Source organism: Arvicanthis niloticus, chromosome 17 (assembly GCF_011762505.2).
Source record: "Arvicanthis niloticus isolate mArvNil1 chromosome 17, mArvNil1.pat.X, whole genome shotgun sequence".
Classification (NCBI taxonomy): Eukaryota; Metazoa; Chordata; class Mammalia; order Rodentia; family Muridae; genus Arvicanthis; species Arvicanthis niloticus.
In genome coordinates this window covers 18,215,048-18,230,607 of record NC_047674.1, presented here as the reverse complement: position 1 = coordinate 18,230,607, position 15,560 = coordinate 18,215,048, and the positions used below count along the sequence as shown (strand labels likewise).

General features: G+C 41.2%; 1 protein-coding gene across 6 annotated transcripts in view; it reads left to right on the top strand.

Moving 5' to 3' along the window:
* Dis3l2 (DIS3 like 3'-5' exoribonuclease 2) overlaps nucleotides 1-15,560 on the top strand; it is a 309,644-nt gene that overhangs the window by 123,615 nt on the left and 170,469 nt on the right. The gene's annotated exons all lie outside the window — the stretch shown is intronic.

Genomic DNA, 15,560 nt, shown 5'->3' with positions numbered 1-15,560 from the left:
GAGGGAGAGCCATTGTGTTCATTCATCTATTCTCTATACACAGGTGACTTCCATAGACTAGTTCTAGCCCAAATCTTCCTCTTGAGCAACATATCTAATAGCAGGTGCCTCAAGCTCACCAACCCCCTTGAGTTTATGTCCGTTCATGCTTACCTCAGCGTGCTCTTCCTGCGCCAGCTCATTGCTCCTCATGCTTCAGTGTGCCTCAGAATCACTGAAAGGCTTGTTAAAATACAGATTTCTGGGCCTTGTCCCCAGAGCTTTTGAGTCAGTAGGTATGAGGAGGAGCTGAGGTTATGATTTGCATAGTTCCCCAGGTGATGTTTATGCTACTAGTCTGGAAAATATACTTTGAGAATGTCTGTTATAAGAAAATAAGACACAATTTTCTGTGGCCTGCTGTACCTTATATACCCCTGCAGTTCCAGATCCCCACGGACCTCTAAATCTTTTTGAGTTTTTCTTCTAACTGCCCCCTTGTCCAGGATCCTTCTGCAACTAGAATGCCTTCTTTCTTTTTCCCCCCTCCATTAGTTTATTTATTCACTTTCCATTCTGATTGTAGCCCCTTCTTCCCAGTCCCATTCTTACACCCTGTGTCCCCATTCCTTCCTCCCCTGAGAAGGGGAGGGCCCCCATAGATTACCCACCAATCCTGGCAGGACAAAGGGCATCCTTTCCCACTGAGGCCAGACAAGGCAGTCCAGCAATGGAAAAGGGATGCAAAGGACCACAGCAGAGTCAGACTCTCCCCCACCCCCTCGTTGCAGTTGTTAGGGGCCCACATGAAGAATAAGCTGCACACCTGCTACATATGTGTAAGCAGCCTAGGTCCATCCAGCCCATGCATGTTCTTTGGTTGGTGGTTCAGTCTCTGTGAACCCCTGTAGGTTTTCTTGTGGTGTCCTTGACCACTCCCACTCTATTCTCTGAGCTCTGCCTATTGTTTGGCTGTGAGTCTCCGCATCTGTTACCATCAGCTGCTGGGTGAAGCCTCTCAGAAGACAGTTATGCTAGGCTCCTGTTTGCAAGCATAGCAGAGTACCATTAATAGTGTCAGGGGTTGGCTCTCTCCCATGGGATGGGTCTCAAGTTGGGCCAGTCATTAGTTGGCCATTCACTCAACTACTGCTCCATTTTTATCCCTGCACTTCTTGTAGGCAAGAAAAATTTTGGGTTGGTTTTGTAGGTAGATTGATGTCTCCCTTCCTCCACTGGAAGTCTCTGTGTGGCAAGTTTACACAATGGATTATACTACCCAACTATTAAAAACAAAGACATCATGAAGTTTGCAGGCAAATGGATAGAACTAGAAAATATCATCATGAGTGAGGTAATCCTGAATGCTTTCTTATAGTAACTTACTGTTCCTCCTGCCTCCAGTCAATTTTTCTGAATCGTTTTCCAATACAGATACTAGTGTAAATTTCTTCACACAAAGATTATGTCAAGACTGTTGCCTTCATTCTCCTTTAGCGCCCCATTGATATAAATCTAAACTCTATTTACAGAGAAACTTCTCCCTCCTTGTTTTGCATATCATGAATTAGGCATACAAAAAAGAAAGAAAAGGAAGAAAGAATGAAAGGAAGGAAGGAGGGAAGCAAAGAAGAAAGAAAAGAAGGAAGGAAGGAAAGAAAGAGAGAGAAAGAAAGAAAGAGAGAAGAAAGAAAGAAGCATATGTCTCATTTGGTAGAGTACTTGTTTAGAATGTGTGAAGCCCTGGGTTTAATCCCCAGCACCACACAAAACTGGGTGTACTGGCATGTGTCTATAATTCAAGCACTTAGAAAGCAGAGGCAGGAGAATCAGGAGTTCAGGGTTAGCCTGTGCTGTGTTGAAGGCTAGCCTGGGTAGTGGGTGGGGAGAAGAAAACAAACAGCAAATCTGGCAGCCATTTTATACACCTCATTACCATTTATTCTTCCTGTTAGCCCTATGCAGCATATTCTGTGTTTTGAATTTGAAATATTGTTACAGGCTCAGGTTTTAAATGCTTGCTCCCCATTTCTTGATGCTATTTTAGAAGGCTACAGACCCTTTAGGAGATAGGGTTTGATTTTGCTGATGAAAGTAAGTCTCTAGAGGTAGGCCATCAATTGAGCCTTAGTTACAGATACTTTCTTCTTCCTGATCTGCCTGATAAAAATAATTGTTCTCCATCGAATGCTGGAGCTTCTGTGATATGATCTGCTCAGTTGCATAAGACCAAACAACCATGGATTGAACCCTATGAAACCATGAGGCAAAGTAATTTGTTACTCCTGTAAATAATTTCTTCCAGGAATTTTGGATAGAGACACAAAAGTAACTAATACAGAAAATTTGCACTAGCAAAATGGAATCAGTACTATGAGTAAAATGATCATATGGATCTTTGGCTTTTGGAACTGATTTGTAGAAGCAATACGAAAGTGTTTGGAGCTACACGTTAGAGAAGTGCTCAAATGGTATAAAAGAAACTTGCTGAGCCATTCTGGTAGGGATTTGGAAGGTCAGAATGCCTGTAGAAATGTGGATAGTAAGAGGAAGGACTCTCCTGGGAATTGGAATTAAGGCATTACATCAAAGACTTTGTATTTTACCCACGATGTCCTGAAAATTCAAATGATGTTGAGCCCACAGGTAATGAACTAATTTGGTGAAGGTATTTTCAATATAACATAGTATTAAAACTTTAGTTATTGCTTGCTGCTTTTAGCCAGGTTTACAGTGAGAATCATGAACAAAAGTTAGAACAAAAGTGCCAGTTTGATCAGAAAAAGTATATACATGTAGACAAAATGGCTATAATTGTTAATGAGAGTAGAACCATTAAAAAGAAGCTACATGCTTTGCACTGGGATAATAGGAAAGGTATCTTGAGATACAGATTGGCCCATTAAAGGCCTCCCTATAAAAATAAAAACTCATTTGCAAGACTTTTATTTGAAAAGAAAATGCTGCTAGTGTGCCGTGCTAGAAGAGAGTCATAGGGGAGATGTTATTCTAGATTCAGTTGCCAAGTGTGCTGGCTAGCTTAGGTCAGCTTGACATAAGCAGAGAGGAAGGGCGCCTCAATTGAGCTCAATTGAGAAAATGCCTCCATAAGATTAGGCTGCAGGAACCTCTAGAACATTTTCTTAATTACTGATTGATGTGGGAGGGCCTAGCCCATTGTAAGTGGTGTCACCCCTGGACTAGTAGACATGAGTTTTATAAGAAAGCAGGTTGTACAAGCCAATTGGAGCAGGTCAGTAAGCACTTCAAGGCCTCTGTATCAGCTCCTGCCTCTAGGTTCCTGCCCTGCTTGACTTCCTGTCCTGACTTCCTTCCATGGACTATGAAGTAGAAGTGTAAGCCAAACAAACCCTTTCTTCCCCAAGATGTTTTTGGTCATGGTGTTTCATCACAGTAATAATAACCCTAATTAAGATACCAAGGTGTTCAGAGGCGAGTGTAGCCATGACCAAGAGGGCCCAGCATCTTTTCAAACTAGCAACCAAACTAGAATTTGGTCCCATCCATAGAGAGCTTTTTCTCGGGCATACAGAATGCAAGAGTTAGGGAAATCATGGATGTCTCCACCAAGATTTCTGGGAAGAAAAAATGTCTGAGGATCATTCAAAAGAAATGGGATCATTTCTACCATAGGGAGACCCTGAGAGGTCAGGATTTGAATATGAAGCTGGTGCTGTAATTGTGAGGTCATGATGCTGAAAACGCCAAAAGTATGGTATGCTTGCTAAGGAAAACTCCAGGCAGTGAGTGGAATTGGCTTAGGCCACGTGTGCTGTGGGCTGCCAGGCAACGGGGCAGGGGCTGCCAAGCCCATTGGTGCCTGATTATGATGCCATGTGCTCCAGATAATAGGACAGAGTTTGCTGTCCACTTGCCGAGTTGAATCTTATGTAAATCTTCCTCGCCATTCTCCTGTTCTTCACTCTGGGAATGGAAATGTTTGTTTTGTGCCATTGTATAGTGGGAGACTATAACAGCTAAGGTTTTACCTCAAGTTTCAGGAGAGACTTTAGATTTTGAACACTGTGGGAACTATTAAGACTGTGGAGACACTTGATGTTGGGCTAAATGTACTTTTGTGTTATGAGGTGGCCATAATTTTTTTCTGATAGAACTCAGGTTTAACAGTCCAAGGGTGACACCAAATGCGCTAGGCTCTCCCACATTAATCACTAAGTAGGAAAATGCCCTACAGGCTTCCTACAGCCCAATCTTATAGAGGCATTTTCTATCTAAGTTCAGTTGAGGCTCCCTCCTCTCTGATGACTCTAGCTTGATTCAAATTGACCTAAACTAGTCAGCACACTTGGAAACTGAGCCTAGGCTTGGGGTTGGGTGGGTGGAGGGAATGAATGGTGGTGGGGTAGGGGGCTGGGGTGTATAGCAGAAGAAGATTATGTTTTAAATTTGAAAGTACCCCACAGGCTCCTGTTTTGAATGTGTATTCCCAAGCTGGAGGGTTATGCTCTAGGGAGCCTGTGGAACCTTTAGAAGTTAGGGCTTAGCTGCAGAAGTAGGTCAATAGCAGCAAGTCAGGCCCTAGTTTTGGGCCTCTCTGTGTACTGGTCGGCCACATGTGAACAGCTGTCTTCTGGCACAATCTCCTGTAGCCATGGTGCTTTCCTCTGACACATGGAGTAAAGTAGCTGAGCTGAAGCTGAAACTATGAGCTAAGACATTCAGTCCAGTAAGTTGATTCTATTTAGTGTTTTAGTTGCAAAAGTGATCAATACATAGGGTTGTAGGTTACATTTTAGATAACAAGAAATGTGACTTATTTGACATTTTTTGCTATTGTCTTCTATAGTCTTGGCAGTCACTTGTGCCCAGGTTAAAGGATTTAATTCACTCAGAACTTATCCTAAGAAACTAGGCTCAAACCTATTATTCTCCCACTTAGGAGGTTGAGGCAGGAGGATCATGAATCTGAGGCCAGTCTAGATTATGAAGCAAGCACTTGTCACAAATCTACCCAACCAAGTAACCACAGAGTAGCTCACAATAAGAGCTGATGAAGACAGTAATGTTAATACCATCTAACAATATTTGTTAGCATACTTGTGTCAGGGTTACTACATGATCACATAACTTCAACAGTTCTCAGTTATAAAGGTAAAAATTTAGGGACAGAATAACCTATTCAAAGCTGCTTAGCTTAAAGAAGTAGGACTTGGGTTTTAATTTACCTCTCTGACACCAGATTAGTGAGGTTTGTCAACTCTATGGATAAAAGCAATGAAATTACACCAAGAGGACCCTATCATTTGATAACTCTAAGACTTACAACTTCCATGTCTGTTTATAACTGAATTACAGATTTTTCTGCCACCCTCCTATACACACTGGAGCTCATCCACAACTATCTTGTTTCTAGGTCTTGCCATACTGTGTTAGGAACAGCTTAAACTGGAGCCATGACGGGTGCTGGACCCCATTTCTGCTAAGCACCTTCTTGCTTGAACCTTGAGTTATGCTACTTCTCTTCTTTAACTGCTTATTACTTTTTCATAAGACTCTTGATGGGCACACTTCCTTGTGCATCAATGAGAAAAAGCAACATGAAAGTACCTACTTCTGTCTACCCCTTGTGCTTTTGCTTTGATGGGGCAGTGGGCAGTGCCACAAGGAAAGCCCACAGTGTTACTTGTGAAGACTCATTGCCATTTTTTATTCTCCACCACAGTCACCTGGAAAGTATCTTCTAGCATTGAGGGTGAACTTTTTATTCAGACATGCCCTCCCTCAGAAATTTTTAAATATCTTGAGGCTGCCTTCTGACAGCTTGAAAAAGCTAAAGCAATTGGCACCCCAAACCCCTTACAGTAGTTAGGGTGACCTCTGAAAGGTGAATGAGGGACTAGGCATTAGAGAGATTCCCTGAGAGGTAGAAACATAGGGGAAAGAGTCATGAGAATGACTCTTTAAGATGTTGGCTTCTTCCTCACCCTCCTGACCTAAGACCAAGGCCTGGCAGCTTAAAATAAAGATCTTTCAGGGGTCTTTTCTTCTAGGGATAGCCCCTCTGTCAGTGAGATGGCTCAACAAATTCAAGGGCAGATCAGGATGTGTTTACACAGTGGTCATCCACCTTGTCTTTCTTAAGAGGAACCAGCCCTAAATTAGGAGAGGAAGACCTTTCAAAGAATTTATAAAACCCAGTCCCCAAGGGAGACTACTTGGGTTTCTCAGGTACCCCCTCTGTTTCTTGGAGGGGCATTCTCTCTGTGTGTTTGATATCTGTGTATTTACTTAACCTTTTAAAAGAAAAAAAAAAAGCCTTTCTTTAGTGGCTTAGGGGAAAAGATTCTTGGGACTGCTCAGTAATAAAGAACACTTTTGCTCTTGCAGAGGACCTGGGTTTAGCTCTCAGCACCCACGTGGTGGCTCACAACCATTTAGAACTCTAGTTTTATAGAGTTTTTGATCCCATGCCTTCTTCTAACTTCTGCAGGCATTGTTCATACGTGATACACTTACATACATGCAGGCTAAACACTCATATACAGTAAATAAAATCAATTTGAAAAATTTTTTAAATAGTCCAGATGACATTGAGAATTTGATTAGTGGTTGTGGAGCTAGAAATAAAACCCAGATTCTTCACAAGAATCTGAGACCTTCTGACTCCACCATCAGGGTAGACCTGGAACAGACTCTAATAAGGATCTGTAGCTCAAGGTCAAGCTGACTGACTGAGGCAACCAAGGGATCTCCATTCTTGAATTGGTTTAAGGGCTGGCAATGTCCCTGGCTGTTTGGCAAAATCAGGTGGAAATTCTTTTAAAAGAAAGATTTCTTAAGCATAGGCCTCAGATTATTCAGTGATCTGTAAATGGAATTATAAATTCTAGCTAGCTCATATAAAAGATACACAATCCAGACATTTCATTTACAGGCTGTCAGCCTAGATTAAGCAGGCTTTGGAGCTATTCTAACTTATGTCCCAGCCACACACATAGCCCTTGTTACTTGCTGTTTCTCTTGGCCACATGCTCATGGTCCATCTCTTCTCATGGCGGCCTCCTCCCCCCACCCCCCGACCTCCACTTTCTTCTTTCTTTTCTGTCTCTACCTGCAGTCCCCAGCCAGGGAACTGAAAATCCCCCTACCTCTATCTATTGCCTAATCATAGGCTTTAGCCTTTTATTGACAAATTAACTTGGGGAGCAGGGTTCATACAACAAAAGCTGGAGTACCTGAGAATTTCCTCATAGGGGGCATCTAGATTTTGTGGGGGGGGGCATTATTTAGCATTCAAATATATAGCAGCACCAGATCAACCCCCTATCATGATCAGTACAGAAATATACCCAGGCACTCAAGGAAAGCAGAGACCTAGGGTTAAAGCCAGTAAGAAACCACAAAAGAGTCCCTTTTAAAAATATAATCAGGGGTTAGAGAGATGGGTCAGTGCTTAAGAGTACTTGTTGCTTTTCAAAGGACTCAGGTTCAATTCCCAGCACCCACATGGCAATTTATGGCCACCTGCAACTCAAGACCTGAGGGACCCAGCACCCTCTCTGACCTTTGAGGGCCTGTATAGGCAGCCATGTCATCCATAAAAGTTTTAAAAATTATAGTATTAGATATTGAAATCATCTTAGTCTGAAAACTTCTCTTTTCTCTGTTAAAATAAATAAAAGATAAGCCTGGAGATACTTGCAAAAAATAAAAAACTAGGCTGGACATGGTGGTACACCCCTTTAATCCCAGCGCTTAGGATGCAGAGGCAGGTGGATCTCTGTGAGTTTGAGGCCAGCTTGGTCTACAAAGAGAATCAAAGACAGCCAGGTCTATTACACAGAGAAACACTGTCTTGAAAAAAAGACAAAAGCTAAAAATCAAAACAAAACTCTGAGTCGTATTATAGCAAATTAGAAAAGAAACAAGAATAACTTTACATTAGTGAAATATAAAACTCAATGAATGAGAAAAAGAATTCACTTATTTAGTGTGACGAGAAAAAAGTTGGTAGAGCTCATTGCAAATTGGATAGAGGAGAGTAAATAAATGGGAAGATGGTAAGAAAAATGTATTCAGAGGACAGCAGAGAGAAAAGTAGAAACTAAAGCACAGAGTGATGTGATTAACATGTAGTTTAAGTCCTAGCAGGAGATGAGACAGAAAGGGCAAGCAAGTGACTTTGAGAAGGTGGCTGAGATATTCTGAGACAGGTGAAAATGTAAGTTTAGATAAGGTGGAAACTTGATACAAATCAAAAGCAAAGAGAAAATTTTAAAAGAAGCTAGGTTGACCATAGAGTTTTTAAAAAGATTATAAACTGGGTGTTTGTGGGGCACACCTTTAATCCCAGTACTCAGGAGGCAGAAGCAAGTGGATCTCTGTGAGTCTGGGGTCAGCCTTCTCTACAGAATGAGTTCCAGGACAGCTAGGACTGTTACAGAGAGAAACCCTGTCTCTAAAAACAAAAATCAAAACCCAAACCAAAAATGATTATACTATAATTACATTTCTCCCTTTTCCTCCTCCAAATCTTCCCACATTGCTATTCCTACTCTCCTTCAAATTCATGGACTCTTTTCTCACTATTATTGCTTGCACATGTGTATGTATGTATGTATGTATGTATGTATGTATGTATGTTTGTATGTATGCATGCATGTATAAAAACATATAATCCCAAATATGACCCATGCCCTCTGTACAGTGTTCCTTGTATGTATATTTTAAGGGCTAAGATTTGACATTCCTGGACTACTTATTGGTGTGCTCTTCCCTGGGGAAGAACATTTCTCCTGCTCCAGCTTTCCTCACTTGCCTGCTGTGTAAGGTTGAGGCCTTGCAGGCCTTTCCTCATCCCCTTTGGCATGTCCATTGGTGTTCTTGTTCAGCTCCTATTGGGCAGTCATGTTGGTAAGATTTTATGGGTGTCACTTCTGATATTATTAGGAGACACAATCTTACAGCAAACTCCATGATCATCTGGCTTTTACAACCTTTCCATCATTGGCTTTTTATGTACTATAATCCTGATCACATTCATGTAAAAATTTCAATGACTTTCTATCTTTAAGGTATAAAATTAGAACTCTTGTAGTATCGTATAAGGCCTTCTATGGTCTGGTCCTAACACTCAGATGTACAAAGCCTTCCCATGCTCTGTCCTCTGCTCAGTTTATCCTTGATTAGGTGCCTTTGTTGAAGTTTTTTTCCCTTCTGGAATTACTCCAAGGTCTGTCCCTCCAGCCAGCTCCTACTCAGCTTTCCTACTGCAGCTTTGAAGTTAGGGCGCTGTCAACTCTACCCAGTTCCTATCATATAACCTTGGGGTACACTGCTTGTCTGTAATCACCAACCCATATACTTCCAAAGTTTTGCTGCTTTGTTTGCCTTCTAACCCAGGTGCACCCTAGGGAGGGAGACAGTAATGCCTGACATACCTTAGATATTTTGCTGAGGAAATAGTACCTTGATTTACATTTTTTGTGGCATTTTTGTCCTACTCTGATCGTGTGTGGATAGTAGGTCACCACAGCCAATGCCCACATCCTGTCATCTTCTGCTCTGCTCTTTCTTTTTTTTAAAATTTATTTATTATTTACATCCCAAATGCTGCCCTCCCTCCTCTAGTAACCCCCTCACAGAGTCCCTTCTCCCATCCCCTTTCCCCTTTACTCTGAGCTGTTGGGGCCCTCATGGGTATCCTCACACCCTGCATCATGTCTCTGCAGTTAGGCGGATCCTCTCCCACTGGGGGAAGACAGGGCAGCCCTATGTGCTGGGGGGATGGAAGGGACTCTTGGCCTAGTCCATGTATGATCTTTGGTTGGTGGTTCAGTCTCTGAGAGCTGTCAAGGGTCCAGATTAGTTGACTCTGTTGGTCTTCCTGTGGAGTTCCTATCCCCTTCAGTTCTTCTCCCAACTCTGGCTCTGCTTTTTCATTACCCTAGTTTCCTGGTAAGACAGAGTAACACTGCCCTCTGCCATAGTATGAAGCTGCACTGTGCATGCAGTGAGGTAAGGTACATATAGGGAAAGGAACGTGCTGAGAAAAGTCTCTGGCTTTGTGGTTCCATTAGCTTTACAGGAGAGTGAGAAACTCACCAGGTCTGGGGTTTGGTGCCCCAGGGACTGTCTCTCCTGAGCCTTAGTGCTTGCAGGAGCTGCTTCCTACCTTAATCAGCAGTTTATTATACCCACAAGTCTTAAAGCAGATCAAATGTTTATTCATAGTGAATGTTTCCTCAGCCCTGTGAGGACCATGTGGTCATTTGTACATTTCACTGGGAAGAGGATCTCATGAGGTAAGGTTTCTTACTTGATTGATATTGAGACTCAGCATGTTGAGACTCTTTAATTAAAAGTTTGGGAAGTTACACATTTTTATTGTCCTTTGTTCAGAATAGAATGAGCTTGGATTTGCCATATGAGTGTACTGCTCTTTCAATCTGTTAGAATAACACCCCTCTCCTACTTTTAAAGGCCTTAGCCTTGGTTTTTATTTTTTTATTTTTTAATGCATGTGAGTGTTTTACTTGTATATGTGTGCATACCACATGTGTGCCTGGTGTCCAGAGAGGCCAAAAAGGTGTGCTGGAGCTCCTAGAACTGGAGCTATAGATGCTTTTAGCTACCCTATGAGGACTGTGAACCAAACTCGAGTCCTCTGCAAGAGTAGCAAGTAACCTTAAACACTGAGTGCTCTCTCTCTCTCCAGACTCTAAACACACTTTTTAAAAAGTTATTATTAATTACTGTGGTGCCGGCTATTAAGCCTAGAACTTCATGTATGCTAAGCAAGTGGCCTGCCAGCCCTGAAAATGTCTGACATGCTTTTAAAGTGTTAAGAATCATTAAGCTGTTGGCCTGTTATTTTTATAGGAAATAGCCAGTCAGTATAATTTTTCTTACTAAGATAAGGCTGAGTTGCATTTGGTCTTAGACAAGTGTTAATGCTAACTCTAGTATATTAGAACTTTCAAACTGATTAAGTACAATTTCAGATGATTCATAGAAAGAGATAGTATTTTACTTGACTTTCTGTAGTATTTCTCAGGGAGTCTCGAGAAATTGTTTATCTTAGTAATGTACCTAGTTTTGAGAAAAAAAATCTCCTTTAGGGCTGGTAAGGTGGCTCAGCAGGTGAAGGTGCTTGCCATCAAAGGTTTTTGTCTGATCCCTGGGATCTACTTGGGAGACAGAGAGAACCAACTCTGATTTCTGTATGCCCACCATGGACTGAGTGTGCACATATGTACACACACACACACACACACACACACACACACACACAAATAAATTAATAAATATATGATAAAGTAATCAAAAGAAAACTATCTTTTAAATAAATATTTGGTCTAGAGTTGTTTTCGACAGAAGGACATCAGAGCTGGCAGCTCCGCCCTCAGTGTGGCAAACAGCACCGAGGAGGTCACAACCATTTCCCTATTGAGAACCACTGGCAGCTCTGCCCAGTGCTCAGGTCCATGCTGGTGTTCCACAGCTCTGTCAGAGCAGTGTTCCTGAGAGTCCATCAACAGCATTTTGAATTTAAACCCATTTTCTACTTTTTCAGACCCATCATTCCTAGTGATCAGGGCATACTTAGCAGCCCCTTCCTCCTCCCTCTCTCCTTCCCTCCCTCTCCTCCCCTCTCCTCTCCTCTCTTCCCCTCTCAGAAGCATGACCTCTGCTGGCCATTACTGCTACTCTTGTGATTAAGGCTTTGTTGTGTCTCATATGGACTGTAATCCCAGCTTTCAAAGCTTTCTTGCTCTATTGTCTGTCAATTTCTGAGCACTACCAACTTCATAATCCTAACCATGGGCTGTATACCTCTCAAGAGAGAACCATCTCTGGCTTCTGGGATGCTGTAAGGGATAGTGTCTGAGCTTGTCACTCTCTTTGTCTGAACCTGTATGTTAGAAAATATGTTCTGCTGAGAATAGCTTTGAATCCTAAAATAGTGGTGGCTTAAATGAAGAGAAATTTATTCCTTTCACACATTAAAGAAGACCAGCTATGGGCAGGTGATGGCTTGCAGGGTAACCTCAGAGGCTCCTACTGTCCTGCTGCTCTGCTGGCCTCCAAAACTAAAGGGGGTACTCAGGGTGAAGCTGATTTCTCCTGCATTCTCACCAGCAGGTATGAGGGAAGAGAAAGCTGGGTCTCTGGACTTAAAGGATCCTTCCTGAAAGATACCAGTAATACTTTCCCCTGCATGTTACTGGTTAAAGCTATGGCCAAAATGGCAGCCCTTCATAGTTGCAAGAAATCCTAAAGAACATGGTCTTTTGACCAGGCTGCCCTGCTAAAATTTGGAGCACTTATTATTAGGAAAGAAGAGACTAGAAATGGGCAGTAACTAGAGTCTCTGCCGTGGAACTTGTCCCACCTCTCTCCCAGCCATGTCTTTCTCCTGTGGCAGCTCTTACCCATCCAGCACTGTGTCTCCAACCTGTTGATAACTACTGTAAATGTCTTACTAGACCATTTCTGTTTCCTCACCAGGAAGGGCATTAGCCCTTCCTTGTGTGGAGTAGTGGAGAAGTTTTGTGGATTTAATAGTTATGGATTTGTGTCTAACTTTTGCTCTGCGTGGTGGACTTAAAGTTTAAGTACAGAAGTACATAGCATACAAACTGTATTTAAAGCCAGTCTACCTGTCACTTTTGAATTGTATTGAGTTGATTGTTCAGCATCATCCTTTAAGGATCTCACAGATGTGATCAGCATGTATGGCCAGCTCCAAACTAGAAATCTAGATTTCATTTCCTTCTCTAAATTTTAAGTGATGCTTACCAGTGTAACTGCCAAGGTCATAAAGCTGAAAGTAACTCTTCACTCTTCTCTTTATATGCAGAAACCTTTAAGTCCTCATATAAAATTGCCACCAGTCAATCAGTTTAACTGCAAAATATATCTTACTTCTCTAGTGCCTGTACCATACCTCTGTCCTCATGCAGTTTCTCTCTACATATTCTCAATCTGCTCTGGTCTTGCCCTGGGCCACACCACTCTTGCACAAACCCAGATCCTCATTGTTTCTAGGCTTAAATTCTGGACTCCTGCATCCTGCAAGGAAGGTCCCACCTGATTTCATTGCTGTTGTTCCTTTCTCATCTCTTGCATAACTCATCTTTGCATCTGCTTTCTGGTTCCCTTTCTGGTCCTTGACTGTAAGCAGGACCATACATGAAGGACGCCCACCTCTTCTGAACTTGCTGTTCCTCACACCTTTGCTACTCTTGCCCACACCATCCTTGGGTCTTGATGTAAATGCCATTTCCTCATAAGCCATTCCTTCATCTCTAAACCATATTTCTCTTCTTGTTCCTTTAGGACTTTTTTTTTTCCTGAGAATTCATCACAAATTATCATTTCTATTTACAGAGTGTTTACTTACTAACACCATTTCCACATTCATGTATATAAGTTTCCTGAGAGCTTAGAACGTACTTCTCTTACTAAAAGCCGAATCCTCTAAACTTAAATTCAATAAATATCTAATGTCTCAAATAAATGAATTAATAAATGACTTCAGATTAAGCAATGAAATATCTTTCATTAAACTGGCAACTTTGCTATTCAATGGAGAGAACCTGGAAAAGTCATGTTTATGGTATGATGGAAGGAAGTCATTCCTAGACCCACTTCTATTCTTGGCCTTTCATTTTAGGTGTAACCTGGTATACCCTCTGGGCTGGCAGGCTTGCTGTTGTCAGCATGGAACCTAAAGTGATAGTCACCTTAAAATGGAGCCATCTGTCTAGTGGCCATCCCAGAAGGAGGCGTGCCCTGGGTTTGGGCTGTTATAAAAAACTGGTCTCAGCTGAGTGTGGTTACACATGCCTTTAATTCCCAGCTCTCTGGAGGCTGAGGCAGGAAGATCACAAGTTCAAGGTCAGCCTCAGCTATTTTCCAAGCCAACAGATAAGACAATGAAAAAAAAAGAATGAAAGGAAACTGTTTTTTTTTCCCCCACCACTCTGACTTGATAGTTAACTTTGTAAGTTCAAACACTTAAATATCAGATATCTAGGTAGTGTGCAATTATAATTTTATCTTCCTTTTTTCCCCAATGAATTGTGTAATCTGTAGAAAACACTGGCAAGATAATGTTACGAAAGAAACCAGCACTGGGTACGTGTGTTTTCTTCCAGACTATTTTTTAAAAACGTTCTGGAAACAACTGTTTTTTTTTTTTTTTTTTTTTTTTTTGTGGTTTTGTTTGTTTGTTTGTTTTTTATTCTGAGTTATTGATCTAAACTAAAAGTTGATCTTGAGTGGTTACTGTGCTTTTACTGATAGAGAAGTCATTTACCATGGGAGAGTTTATTTCTCCTTTTTGGAAGACTGAAAATTCTGCTTTTAGTAGCACTATTGTAGGTGGATTTCAGCAAAGACAGAAACATATAGTTCATCATTCTGAGTTTGAGACCACTGCTGTGGTTCCAGAACTTGCCCAGAAGAGACAGCCAATTGTGAAAAGGATTTATGTATTTATTTGGGCTTTGCAAATGTCTAAATGATAAGTGCATGTCTGTCTCTCTTAGCTTCCTGGAGCAGGTGCTATGTGAATTGATTATGGATCCTTGTAAATCAAAAATCTGTTATAGCTAGAGAAGAATGTTTTTCAGAGAAAATATAATCTAACAAGTGAAAAAAATGAAAATTTCAGAAAGTCTTAATTCGCTGCTTTCACTCATGGGTGTATTTAGTGATGAAATGCCTGCTAGTGCAAAGCCTGACACTGCTTCCTTGGGGAGATGTGATTTCAGTTTCTTGGGTGAATGTGCATTGCAATATTTAAGAATAGAAAATTAGGCACTTTATTCTTCTTATGATACCACTAAGAATCTTTTTCCTTCCTAGCAGTATTGGGGATTGCATCTAGGGCCTTATGCATCTTAGCAAGTGCTCAGTTACAGCAACAGCCCTTGTCAATAAGAATTGAAAATTAGGAAATTCAGAATTGGGTCTAGTCATTCATTCATTCATTCATTCATTCAATAAATACTGTTTATTTATTTTTTCCATTATGGCTGGTACTAAAGTACTTTCCAAAGTACTTTGTTAATGTTTAGGGATTCTGTGCTATAGCTAAGTTTTGTGAAGTTGTCAACCATGAGAGGATAGGACTTTATGCTAATGTGATTTTTTTTTTGGGTTGGTCACCCGTGTTCTTGTGAGTAGCCCCTCACCTGCACTCTGTAAGAATGCTCAATTAAAAGGAAAGTAAAGGTTTATGTTAATTTTATTTAATTTATTTTATGAGATGTACACAATGAACTTGCTTCTCACTTTCATTCTTTGCTGTGTACTGAAGTCATGTGTATAAATCTATACACATATATGAAATGTATAGACAAGATCTATACATTTTACTTGCTGGCACTTTGGCTCATGAACAATTTAATTTTAATGGTCTCTGCATTTATGCTATTTAGTATGTAAGTATGTTAATAGGTCAAAGGCAGCTGGCTAAGAGCAGATGTTCAGTGCAGGCACAGATATGACATGTTTGGCTGTATCCAAACTGCTTCCCAGCAGCTGCCTGTGTTCATTCCTCTTCTGTGAGGAAGTGCTGTGGGGTAGTT